The 13,671-nt window shown below is 45.9% G+C and overlaps 1 long non-coding RNA gene across 1 annotated transcript in view; it reads right to left on the bottom strand.

The window, feature by feature from the left end:
* Positions 1-13,380, bottom strand: part of LOC148056471 (uncharacterized) — a 67,890-nt gene extending 54,510 nt beyond the window's left edge. The window contains exons 1-6 of the long non-coding RNA XR_015703320.1: positions 13,221-13,380; positions 5,236-5,399; positions 4,370-4,590; positions 2,970-3,208; positions 2,325-2,441; positions 1,828-1,912 (exon numbers count right to left, since the gene is read on the bottom strand). This is a non-coding gene — a long non-coding RNA (uncharacterized LOC148056471). The remainder of the gene's footprint in view (positions 1-1,827; positions 1,913-2,324; positions 2,442-2,969; positions 3,209-4,369; positions 4,591-5,235; positions 5,400-13,220) is intronic.
* Positions 13,381-13,671: the final 291 nt, after the last annotated feature.

The raw sequence follows: 13,671 nt of genomic DNA, 5'->3' as shown, positions 1-13,671 counted from the left end.
CCTGACAGGAGAGAGTTATTCTCTCTGAACCAGGCACAAAACTCCAAGGGACAAAGTTACACCCTGGCCCCAGAATTGCTAATCTTGCCCTGATCTGGAGGCAGGATCACCCTTGCCTTGACGTCCCCTTTTTCCTAATCTTCTCATTCATTTTGTACCCCTGCTCATCTCATGCTTTAAAAACAAAAAAATCCCCAAACAATGAAAATGCAGAAATGAATTCTTGCTAAAATTCTTTTCATGATTACTGTGTAAATAATAATCCAGTAAAATGAGTGATACAAATCTCCTTTGATGACTCATTCACCAGATTTCTACCCTTGCCTTTCAGACCTCAGCATCAGTAGTGTAGTGTTTTGTCTTCTACCCATCAATTGATACTTAAATAATGCATAAAACTGTCTTATTAAATGCATGTTGAATATTTATTTGGAAGCTCATCACAAGTTGAAAGATAACCTTCATTTTCAATTCCCTTTGGGATAATCAGCTAATTGGGTATCAGCAGAAGCTCAGCCTCTTCAGTCTGCTGCTAGTCAGCATTAGAGCCCCTTCCAACAACGCCTTCAACACGCACCGAGAGGCTCAGGCCCTTGTCCTGCTTTGTCCAACCCGAGCTAATCCAGCAAGATGGACACAGAAGGGAAAATAATAAAACTGGTCACAGTCACCTACTTCTTCAGTCTTGTTTGTGGTTTTGGATTTGGGCCAGACACAGGCAGGAAAGAGCCAATCACTTCCTTGAGATAACTGCTTAAACTAAGTCCTGGCAGCTGTGGCCTTCACATAAACTCAAGAGCTGTATGGGACCTCCTGGCAGCAGCACAGCAAGATCTCAGGCTTGCTTGTTCCTAATATACTTCACGTTAAAGCATCTCGTGATAACTTCAGTTCTTAGAATTACAGGGTCTGTGATACAGGCTGGACCGTATCTGACTCCGACCGGCAGAGTTGTTTCCCGTTCATCACAATCAGGTAGTTGTTAATGAAGTCAGTTAAGTAATCATGCCGCAAAGGCAGAAACCAACTCTACTTTCTGGTGAAGAATCGTCTCCCCTCTTTTAAGAGCACACTGGCTCAGTTTTGGAGGACTGCTCCAGACACCCAGCACGTAACATTGGCTCAACATCAGAAGGCTGTTGGTAAACTGTCATTTGTTCTGCACTGCTGACTATTTTCTTTTATTTTCTTTGTAAAGAAAGACGACTGAATCAACAAATTAGGGAGAGGGAGGTGTATTATAACAACCTTGTAAAAAAATACAAAGGACTGGTCGAATGAGGGCCCAGCCCAGACACACCTCATTTCTGAGAGCATTACATTAAAAGCCCACTGATGGCACAGGAGCCACCAAACCCTTTTGCAGATGGGCAGCTGCCAGTGTCTGACATGTTCTGCAGTACAAGACCCGACAAATCAGCACATGGAAGAAATTTACCCTTGCCCAGAGCTCGTCGAGTTTTTGGCAGCTGCTGCAAATAGCTGCACAGAGAGCAAACAGAAGCACTTGTGTGTAATGCTGTCTTCCAGGCTTGTCAAATTCACTTTAAGAGGAAATTCAGTCAAACAACGCTTGCATGGCAAACGCCTACTAATTTTCATACACTTGATTATTGCAAGCTAATGTCGTTTCCCTCCTTCTCCCACACTCACTCTCACTGTTCACACTGAGGAATGCTCCACCAGTACACGGCAAGGCATCCCGCGGGATACAGGAATCGTGCTGCTTAGCATGAACCACTTCTACCTTGGCGCTCAGGAAATATTTTTAATCACATCCCTTTTCTCCCTGAACACCTGCATCAGTTTCAGCTGGATGTTTCTTACCTGGGATCAGCAAGGATATGCAGAAAGAGCTCGAGAACCTCCTAATAAACATAGCCTCAGTTTTTCACCAGCTATGGGTTTCCTCCTGCACAGAAAGCAATAGCATGCATGAAAATCCCAGTGTGCGTTCCCCAGACTTACCAAGTTGTAAATCACAGCATGGATTTTCTAAGAATCTAAAGTAAAGTGACAAACCAGGTTGTGATTTAAAACTATTTGACAACCAGGTCCTGTAAGAAAGATCTAATCTGTGGCATTTTTGTCCAAATTAAGTCTAATAATGACAAACGAGAGGCTTTACACGCTTCTGGAATGAGACCTGAGCAGCGCGCAGAGAGCAGCCAAGGACTCAGCCTGCCCCGAAATGAAACCTCATGGTATGACACGTAGAGGAGAAAATCAGCACACAGGATGACTGACCACAGACACAGCCTGGAAGAAGAAAGGAAACGTGAAACAGACAAAAAAAGGCACTTTCGGGGCTAATATCTGCTTACTCTGGGCAGGTACCGTAGGAGGTGAGGAACCACGTGGAGGGCTGGTCTCCGTCTGCAGGGAGCTGGGGCCCATTTGGTCACCTGGCGGCATCTACATTTAGGCAGAAGAGTCTCGCCCTGGTGAATGAGAAAAGATCCTTTCAGCCCTCATCAGCTAACTCTTACTCACCACATTTCATTTCACAGCAGGATTCCCCCATGCCAAATGAAAAGACAGTTCCTTTTGCCAATCCACACGTGCCCAGCAGAGACAGGGCTGCCCAGTGACGAGGTGAGGGGTCCGCGTGAGTCTGGCTGCCGGGACCCAAACCAGAGCAATTCACACGAGGGCAAAGGAGCTGCCTCTCTCCGCACAGCAACTCTTCCCTCCTCTTGGCCACAAGGACACAGGCTTCCAGCGAGATGGATAAACCATGCCACACAGCCAAAGGTGCCTTCGTACCTCTCTGCATGGATGAATAAAGGCTCTCCCTGGAACCTTAAATATTTTCACAATCTATATATTAACATTATTATATTATTATATATATAAAATACTATATTAACATATAATTATTAACATATATTTATTAACATAAATTTATATTTATTAACATAAATTTTCATAATCTATATATTAACATCCAATGCATGTGGGCGACAGACCAACTGTTTTCTGAGAAAGCTGACACTCTACATCTGGCTGTCTCCCATGAAAAAGCATTGAAGAAACACAACCATCTCCAAGGTGCATCCGAAAGCCGAGCCAGGCTCCTCCATCATGTTAATCAGGTCTCTCTGCCACATCCACCGCCAGGAAAGCACAGGTTACCCGCGCTTGCTGGGATTCAGACTGGAAACGCTGCACACAAAGAAGTCCTTAGTTTCCAGATGTTTTGAATTTTCTGTATATTTGAAAAAAAATAAAATTACTCTTTAATACTGAGAATAGTTCGTGATACTGGATTTGGAGTGTGTGGGGGGAACTAGACAAACTGAAATGTGTGGTGGATCTTTCACCAGTGTTTTACACATGCAGAGAGAGAATTAAAAAATGTGACATTATTTTGTGGGCCATTTAATTCCTCCAACTAATTTTGCATGAAACTGGCTTTAGTGTTCATTCCTCTCTTCTTTTCTGTTTTTTTCAAGTCTTCCCCATCTTCTCTTCCCTCTCAGAAAAAGGAGGGAAAATGAGAAATGAGTAACTCACCCTTCCCCATGCTTTAACTTTTTTCAAACTGCTCTATCAATCCATAATCCACCTCTTCCCCAGGTAGGCCCCAGGTAGCCTTTGACATGGTTTAAAAACTCGATGCCTATAGAAAGGTTCCTAATTCCATACTGCCAGCACCAAAAGCGTGAGCTGGTTTTAAAAAATGCTGAGCATGCAGCAGCTCCCAATAAATTTCACACCCCTGCAAAAGTCCTGTTGTCGGGAACTGTTTTCATCCTTTCATTTGCAGGTTGCCTTCATTACTTCCTTCCCCTGGGTCACAAAAAGGCTGTTAGTGACATCTTCCATTCACCAGGTGCAGTAGTATAAACTCAGAGTAACTCCACTAAACTTAACGTGCTTAATGTAGATACTCTGGATTTGCGTTGCTGCAAATGAGATCGGAATTTGTCCCAGCCACAGGAGCCAGAAGGAGGTCAAATGCTTTACATACATTACCTCCTCTTCGGCATACTAATGACGTGCAATTTTCAAACACTTTTCCCTAGACACTGCGGTTCCAGGAACAGCACTAAAAGCACTAAAAGGATACGAGGCAGACTTCACCACCAGAGCAGGTGTATGACCAGCAAAGCTCCCAGCCTGACTGCGGCAAACCTTATTTTTGTGAGTTGAGAGAGGGGAAAGATTTGGTGGTACCCAAAAAGATATCAACAACCCCATCCTTACTGATCTCACTTGCCCACTTACTGACCACTGTAATGCCTTCCCCCCCACCGAAAAATTGATGCTGGCCACGTTGGCCATGAGCACCTTCCTCCACCAGCCAAGGACCCGAGTGGGGCGAGTGGTCTGCGATGGCACACGCACGCTGACGGGACATGCTCACCTCCTCCTCCTCGGGGCACGACGGTCCCGAGGTGCTGGGACACAGCCCTTCCAGCAGCCTGAAATCACAACTGCTGCACGGGCTTCTGCTTCGCTTAAAGTGGACAAATGCCTCGCCTGATTTTTGGTTCAGCCATGTCCTGCCATCTGTTCGTGGTTTTCCTGAGGTTACCTGTGCAGCTCGAGCGTTTGAACGTGGGCTGAAGCACATGTGGTTTTAAGCTGGATGTTAATTAGAAATATTTAGTGCGTCAAACCTATGATTAATGCACAGAGTTTCAATTGAAATGACCCAGAGTCCCACAGATCCGCTCTCCTTCCCTACTGCAAGACTTCGGGGGGGAAAAGAGCTTTTTTAAAGCAACACAAGGTCAGAGGCTTGGCCAGTGTGAAGCAGTCTATTTATATTGGAGGCAATGAAGGCTATTTGCTCCATCTTAAAATCTGGCCTGAAAGCTGTAGACTACATTAAAAATAATATGAAAAATGTCACAACACTACTTTGCTTTCTTATTAACAAACATAGCTGCAAGGCATGATTAAGGGTGCTCATCGTTCCCATTGTAATTATGAGGTATTATTTGTAATACCATTTTAAATTTGCCTCTCAGTAATCCACTGAAGAAAATCTGATTTCCGTTCACTTTGTTATTATGTTTTTGGTGTCAGAATAATACAGAACTGCTTTGTTTTGACCAGTGGAACAGACCCAGTTTTCATGGGGCAAAAAGGATTGTAATGACTGCAAAAAAAAAAAGAGCAAGAGACAATGAAATATTTGGGAATTTATCAGGTTCAATATTAATTTCACTGTTTGCTTTTTCTAAAAAAGCACAGACCATTTAGCAGATGAAAGCTGCCTCTCACCTCTGCTATTCTGAACTTCCAGGACCTCACCAAAACGTGCAAGAAGTTTCTTCAGGTCAATTTTGGGACAGCTTTGCCTTGGCAGTGAATCGCAGAGCTCCAGATCTCAGAGGTCCAAACCAAATATGTTTTGAATTTTGCCATATATCTGGCTTATTACATTCCTGATAAAGAGTCCCAAGATACTACTGTCAGTGAACTATGGAGTGTTTCTCAGGAGCAGCATAAACATCTGATGATAGCACATCCTTTACCCAGGTTATTCACCTCTTACCATTGAACACTTGACAATATTCTGATAGGGTATCTGAAAAAAAATAGTGGGTGACCATGAAATGAAAGGCAATCCTATGTACATTTACACAAGGCAGCAACTTAAATTCTGGCCTATTCTAATCATAAATTTTCTTAATATTCTTTAAAACTTGTTATTTTGATGTAATTGCCTATGAATATTTGTAATACACTATGAAGTTTTAAAGCTGCTGAATGCTTCTCACTGTCACTTGTTTACACAACTTTGCCAAAGTTAAATGATTTGAGATGAGATTTTACAGGTGAACAATCTGCCTCCAGCAATATTTTCTCTTTAATTTATATCTAAAACGACCTGCCCCTTTCTGGGATGAGGACAGAAGCAAAAATAACATTCTTCAGCTAAGTTAAACAGTTCAAGCAACTTTTTCCTTAAAAATTCCTCACCTCCTTTCCCACTTTGGAGCAGGCATTTTATTGGGGGTGTTCTTATGGTTGTCCTTGAGAAAATGTGGGCAATTTACAAGCTTTTGTAAAGTCAGAATTTGCACAAGCTCAGAAAAACCTACATTTGCAGAAACCTCAACCCGTCTGGGGCACGTTTCAGCCCGGAGCACGGAGCAGACTTGGCCTTTCCCCAGCCGCAGCTCCGGCGACCGCTGCAGACCAGAACAGGTTGGGGGGCTGGAGGAGGGTGGACGGGGTCTCCTGTTACAAATCATTTGTTCTTAACTCACTGTCCCTCAGTATAGCATTAAAAAAATCTTTGTATCCTGCCACCGTAGGACTGCTATGGAAACATTAGAGAGGGGTTTGTGAACAGGTCCTACTCGGAATGGCACCAAGATCAGGTAAAAGCAAAGTCAGTGCTGCGCATCACCGTTCGGACACATGGAGGAAAGGTGCTTAGTCCTTACGAATAAATCCATATCAAACTAATCCTCCTTGCTGATGCTAATGAGAAAACCCAGGGCATGATCTCCGTTGAACTGGCATGAGGACCCGCGGCTCAGCCGACAGAAGCACCCAGGCGCAGCACACCCAGGCACAGGTCTGCAAAAGTGATTTGTGATGTCCCCGTTTTGAGTGACCCACCTGAAACCTTCGGAGGGGCGATCAATAGCTTCAAGGCAAGCAAGGCCAGGCACTTCCCAAAAGTCAGCCCCACTGACTGTATCAGGGGTTTGGCACTAAAAAAGTCAGAGTGCCTGGCTCAGAACCACACAGTTCAGCATAGCCAAAAAAGAACAGACTGACCCATTAAATCTTCTACAATCAGCGCTGCAAGAGCCTTTATGTTCTCTGAACCTTCAGCAACCTTGAGCAAGCATTCAATTCAGGCTGGTTTCTGGAAGCTGGCAAAATCGTGGGGCCTCTTTTCTGCTTTAAGCTGACTTGTTTCCTCCAACTGTGCACACGCTATAAAGGACTTCTGGTATCTGAGACTACGGTCACTAAAAATAAAGCAGGCAACAGGAGCTAATGGACTGCAAACACAAGCTGTTTCTAGGTTGCAAGCAAAGGTACTGAAGCATTTTTCCTTTCTTCCTCTGCCTTCCTTCTGCTTTTTCCTTCCCCAGTTCCCTCTTTTCTTAACCCAAATCCCTTAACCTCAGTGCTGATAACTGTAATCACTCTAATACGTAGCCATCTGAGCAGCTCAGAAATGTCCATCTTGGGCCAGTCCCTCTCGCGGTGAGGAAGAATAAATATGAAAAGCACATGGACTCCTCCAGAATTTTAATTTAAAACAAATATGGAGTCAAGTGAGGATTAATCACATTTCCACTGAAGGCTGGCTTTTGTTGGGGGTTTCTGAATCCACACTGCTCTTTAATCAAAGGAGGAAAATGGTGATGGGGGGCGGCAGTTGGAAGAGCTGATGGAGACAGGCTGGATTTTCTCCAGACTCTAGTGTTCTGACCCACGACCAGAGTTGTGGTTAACATATCAGAGAGATGATTCCCTCTTTCGGCTGCTGGGTTTTGGCAAACAATCCAAGGATCGTAGCAGGTCAGCACAGAAATACGCTGCACGGCAAGTGCCTCTTCCAGGGAGAAATGGCACACGAAGAGGCAGGCTGACTGCACCGTGGGGCAAAAGGCGACAGTGAGAGCAGTGGCTGTGGTGTGTGAACTTCTTCCCCAGTGCAGAAGAAACCTATTTTACAAGCAGCAGAGTGATGATGGCCTTGGGGAGAGCTGATGAGCTCATTACTGCTTGCAGTGGGTCAAAACATTGGAGTCTTCGAGGGGGAAGTTGGGATGGGAATTAGAAAGCAGTGATTGCAATCTGAATTTGTACCACTCAGGTACCCAGGACGTTGGCTTTCCAGTCATGTACCCAATTAGAGATTATAATTTTTAATTAACTTCCTTAGCAGATCTTGAAGGACCACAAATTTCTCTAACAAGGCAACCCACTTATTATACAGGCCAGGATGCTTTCAGCATTGCAAATGTTGAGGGCTGGCTCCCTTTCCCTGTCTCCACAGTGGTGGCTCTTAGGCCATCAACCAGAGAACAGGTGAGAGAAGTTTGACTAGAAATGTCAGACCCACAAGTAAATCTGATCCATGATGGAGCTGATTTTCTTTCAGGTGAGTCTATCAAGCCAGGAAAGCAGGCATCAATGATATCTCCCAGTATCCAAGGCCAGGATTGGGCTGCCGTACATCAAAGCACCCTTGCCTCCCCTGGCAGGCATTTCTGCACATCTACTGCCGACAGCAGTGGAGGCGTCTAGCCCTGAGCTACAGCACGCGTAAAAGCAAGAAGCAGGCTTGAGTACAAACAAATGCTCTAATCTCAAAATCCAAAGCATAAGAAAATCTCTAGCCTAGGATAAGAATACGGTGGCCCACTCCAAGTACAAGGTGACCTGTTTTTTCCCATTTCTGATGGTTCTGATCCTCCGAGTCCCCATGCAGCCGCACTGTGAAATCCATTTGAAACATCAGAGGGAGATTGTGCATCAAACTGAAATAAATTCTCCTACCCACCCATCCCCCTTATAGGCCAACAAACGGCTCCCCCTTTCTCTGCTACACCCATTTCACCACCCTTTGGCTTGGCGGCTCAAGTACTTCATGGAAATCAAGCATGCATTTGATTCCCTTGAAAATCCAAATTGAGATGCTTGAGTTTATTTTATTCTATTTTCTTAAGCCCAAATAGAAAAATAGGTTTATACATATAAATAAAAAAAATAATAACCTGCCATTTAAATCCTGTTCAGGCAATTAGCTCAGTGCCTAGCTCTGTGCTAATGCAATCGCCTTTCTTTGTTTGTTCCTATTTATACTGCTCTTTAAAGTTCATTAAAATCACTGCTGCTATCTCACACAGAACAACTGTTCAAAACATCAGTGTCACACAGTCGGGAAATTTATGCTTTGAAGTTCCCTACTTTATTCATTTTTATCAGGCTTTTTTCTCCTTTTCTTTTTTTTTTTTTTTTCTTCTTTTTCTGTTTTTTTTCTTAATGACTAAACCAGTTTTATGCTCTTCACAGTTATTCCAAAATCTGTTCCTCCTGACATGGAGCTGATACATCATTCCTCACTCATAACCCTTTTTCTCATTTTCATCATTTCTCTCCCTGCTTGCTTTGGCTCTCTGCTAAGTCCATCACAGCTTTGTTTTTATATCCTCATCACTGTATTTTACAGCCCAGTAAAACCTAGAAAGCTGCTTCAGAAAACACACATGCCAGCCCTTTGATGTTTGTGTTTGTGTGGCAGCTTGCTGGAACGTGTCAGCACTCGCGCAGAGAAAAAGCCCCGCGAACCCGCTGGCTGCTGGAGTCAGCCCTGCCAGGGACGGGGCTGCGGGCAGTGGCGCAAAAGCAGGGACGATAAAAGGGGAACAGGTGAACGCTCTCCTCTCCAGCCCCAGTCCAGATAAATCGCCTTTTTTCTGCAGCTTTTCCAGTATTGAAAGCTCCATGGGACAGAAGAGGCGTCCCCCTGCCAGGGGTCCGCTGTGAAAATGCTTCTTGCCTTTGCTCTGAGCTCGCTGCTCCCCTGCATGCTGCCAAAAAGCAAAAGGCAACATCTATAGATGGGGACCATTGCTCAGCGACGAAGGACAGCCAGTGCAGATCCTTGGCAATGGTGGAGTCAGGCTCAGGAGCAGGTGGAGGATGCTTGTAAAAATAATGGGGATTTGGCTGTGAGCTGGCTGGAGAAGGAGGAGAGGCCAGCGTCACTTTTCTGCATCCTAAGAATTGTGTTTGACAGCTCTGCAGCATAACATCCTTCTTGCCCAGGAGGCAATGTCCTGCCCCTCTCCACCACCATGGGACAGTATCTCCAATGGCACCTACGGATTGTCTCCACTGTGGCCAAGGACAACGTATTCAGCTGCCATAAATCCATCCTAAGGGAGACTAAGGGAGCCCGGCCCAATTACAAACCTTGCCCCAGCTTGGAGCAGGGTCCCCCCGTGCCAGACCTGGGACAGAGAGGTGCCGCCCCAAACGCTTCGGTGTCTGAGCGGACAATTTGGAGCGTGCAAGTGGGAACAGCACTGCAGGGGAGTGACTGACCTAGGGTCCAAAAATAAACCAATTTTAATGAACATTAAAAAAAGAGCTATTTTCAGATTGGTGCTGTACCTGCCAGGTAACACCGCCTCTCCTGGGTACCTGCACAAAGCCCAGCTTGCAGTGGATTGGGAGGAGAAATGTGGATTGATCCTGGATGTGTCCATCAACGAAGCCCAGATCGCTATCACCTACTTTAACCAGCAGCCTGCTCTCTTCTGCTGGTCTTCAACAGATTTTGGATTAGACATGGAGGCTTATAAAGACCAAATTACCTGTATGATTATTCAGAAACAGATTTGTAGATCATTTTAGTTGCATATACTCAAATTTCACTTTTTGAATAAAACAGTTAAAAATACTGTTGAAGCCAAATACAGGTTACATCACTGCGTAATTTTGTACCTACGCCTTTTAGAAAGTGATATTTCCCTCTTACCCAGAAGAACTGGAGAAACTTATATGCTGAGAATGAGCAGAAGACCTCTGCTGGGAGCCGGAATTGTTTTTCAGCCTGCAGTAATTAACGAGTGCTGTAGACCATCACTTAATATGATACAAAGAGCACTGCCAAATCTCAGGATTATATCTGGAGCTTTACTCTCAAGTCCCCTGCGTCTGAAAACATGTGATTTTAAGAAAATCTCAGCTTTAATTTTTTTAAACGCTCTTCTAAATTTTACGGCTGCAGAGGAAAGCTTGAAAACATGAATAGTAAAGGCTATCAAAAGCAGAACAAAGAGTTCAGCATTAATGTATTTTTTTCCAGCTTCTTATAAGCTGTCTCTTGAGTTGAGGGCCTGATTCGGGGTATTTTGGCCATCAGCAGCTGGTGGTGCTCAGTCTGTCATAGTAAATAATGGACACTGTGAGCCATCCCTTAGCAGTTTTAAACACAGTTCTGGCTCCCAGACAAGAAGGGTCAGTTGATGGCTGGGACATGTTACCACCACCGTGTTAGCACCTTGCACAGAGGAGACACCACACCATCTCTTCCAGGACTTTTGAAAGAGGAAAACTTTTTCTCCACTAAAACAAGAGCAATACTAGCTGTGAGGTTATCTCATTTGGCTGAGCCAAACGCAGCAGAGTTAAACGTCTCCTAGTTCCCAGTTTCAGTCCACAGCTCTTTCAGCTCATCCACCACAAATCAAATGAGAATTTGAAGGGCAAACCTCCCTTTCTGGCGAGCCAAGGAAACCCTGCCCAGTGCCTGCACAGGCAGACGCATAACAGCGATGCCACGCTCAGCTCTCCCCACGGATTGCCGTCATCTTACTCTTCTGATGACAGCTCGGGAGCAGGAGAGAAATCTAATTTCTCAGCATCAGATTTACAGCTGAAGTGGGCCTGTCTGACAAGGGAAGGCATTGTGCTTATTCGAGCTGATCAAGAACCTGAGAGCAATTTCTATGGAAAAAAGGTCTGCTTTAATAGACAGATATTGAAAGCGAACTCACAAAGTCCTTAGGGCTTCAGATGAACAAAACACAAGAAGGATTTGACTTTCAGCTGCTCTCCTCTCTTCTTTCCCTGAACCCATACTGGTCTCAACAGGGATGTGGTGCCTAAACAGTCCCTAAGCACCCACAAGGCTCTGCCTGGATTTCTGTGCCCCTCATTTTCACACAACGGGGAAAGCTGGCAACAACCATCCACAGTTTGATCTAGCTTGCGCCCCCTCCAGGGTATGGCAAGGGTCTCCAACACAATGCCCAACACAAACTCAATGCCATCTGTTCCACCGCTGCTACAACACACCGCTGCAGCAAGAAGGCAGGAGGTAGTGAACCCCATCTCCACGAGCCCACGTGGGCCAGCGCAGTTGGCAGCACCCATCTTACCAGCGGCAGAGGCCAAGGGCATTCAGAAAACCCCACAGCACGTGGTGTGCTTGCCCCCAGTACAGCACACCAAGGGTTAACATCAGAGTGCAATAAATGCACTATCAATTTAGTCCGGTTTTTACAAGGCTAATTTGTCTGCCTTTTTGACATATTCTCCACCAGGGTCTTGAACACAAGCCTGAAGTAGGGGGTGGACAGAGACCGAGCGCGTGTGCAGGGTTTTATGGGGCGACGTGAAGGGCCATGAGCAGGCATGGCCCCCCTAATAACTCTGGAGAGAAATTCTGGGTTGAAATGCCTAAACCAGGCCTGACCTGCAATGGAATGGAAAGGTTTCTGCTCTGGTTATTGTCATCCTGGGTTTAGGTCCTAAATGTTTACCCCTCCGGTTGGAAGCCTGAGGTTCAGACTCCCCAACGGTGCAGGTGCTGATGGACATACGGAGAATTTCCAGACGGCGCTGGAATCCCGGCCGCAGTGCAGCCCTGCTCTGATTTACTGAGCTGTGCAATGGGCAGGCACAGATCCCATCCCTCCCTCTGCTCATGGCGTTACCCCTCGCTAGCCTCCAATAACGCTGTGTCTCGCCCAGAGGCGCTGCCCTCCAAACTCACGGACGAAGCCCAAACTAACAGCACTGCCATCAGAGGTCTCCAGTTGCAAAAGCTGATCCCAATTCCCTGCCTCCTCCCATGCTCCACTCACTGATGCAGGGAGAGGTCTTTTCTGTGCTAGGTCCACACCAATCCCAGCAGTCGGCTGGCAGTGCTCAGCAACTGCAAAACAAGGTGTCCCTTGGTGGACATTCACAGGCTCTCCCATGTCCTTCAAACTCTTCTGAAGGACTCCTGCAGCAGCATTGCTCTCATACAAGCCCCTACTCTGGGACACAGAGGGTTGCACCCAGTAGCAACAGTCTACAAACCAGGATTTTGGGGTTGCCCCATCACACAGGCTAGACCCAGGCAGGCCACCGGCCCGGGATCCTTTGGTAAGGAGCCTGCACGTGAGCTGTGCAATGGAAAACGAGTAAACGGAGCTAATGCTGCAATAATATCTCTGAGAATAATCACGCACTGAGCTCCTACCATGTTGTTTATAAAGCCAAAGCAGGCAGCAATCCAGACAGAGCCACACGGGAACGGCATAGGAATGAGCGCACGAGGCCCCTCACTTGCACAGACAGGACATAAAACAGAAACGTGGAATACTCTATACTGGGCTAGACTGGAGCTTCTCCTCCCTCCGCTCAGTGGATTAGCAGCCACTAACAATGCCTCTCACAGCAACTCTCAGTTTTGTTTCCAAAAAATTTATTCTGTTTGTAATTTCTCATACCTGCTAATCTCTCCTGGACGTCCTCAGCTGCTCCAGAGCAAGGGTCAGGCTGAGCCACGTGCCGCAAGGCTCGCCGAGTCTTTTTTCACCTTGCTGCCTGGCTGTCATCCCTGCTGCTGCTCACGGAGGCAATGCAAAGACAACGGACGGGTTTTGGATGCTCAGCTCCAGTGCTTCTTTCTGCGGGAAGGAAAATCAGTGGGAATTTTAAGAGCATGTTGAATGCAAGTTCAGACGGTAAGTCAATGTCAGCTTGTCCAGAGGACTCGCGTGTGGCTACAGCCCTGCCTCAGGCATTTCCAAAGGCCCCAACTGCTTGTCTTTGCAGCTTGAAAGACCTTTCAAAGTCACTTTTGCAAACCCATGCATGCTTCCGAGTCCATACGCTCCTTATTCCCAGCATAAAACTCCAATGACCCTTTTAAACAGCACACCCAGCAAAGTAGCACTC

Source organism: Nipponia nippon, unplaced genomic scaffold, assembly GCF_047370975.1.
Source record: "Nipponia nippon isolate SJK-2023a ecotype South Korea unplaced genomic scaffold, ASM4737097v1 scaffold_14, whole genome shotgun sequence".
Lineage (NCBI taxonomy): Eukaryota > Metazoa > Chordata > Aves > Pelecaniformes > Threskiornithidae > Nipponia > Nipponia nippon.
This window is presented reverse-complemented; position numbering and strand designations above follow the sequence as displayed.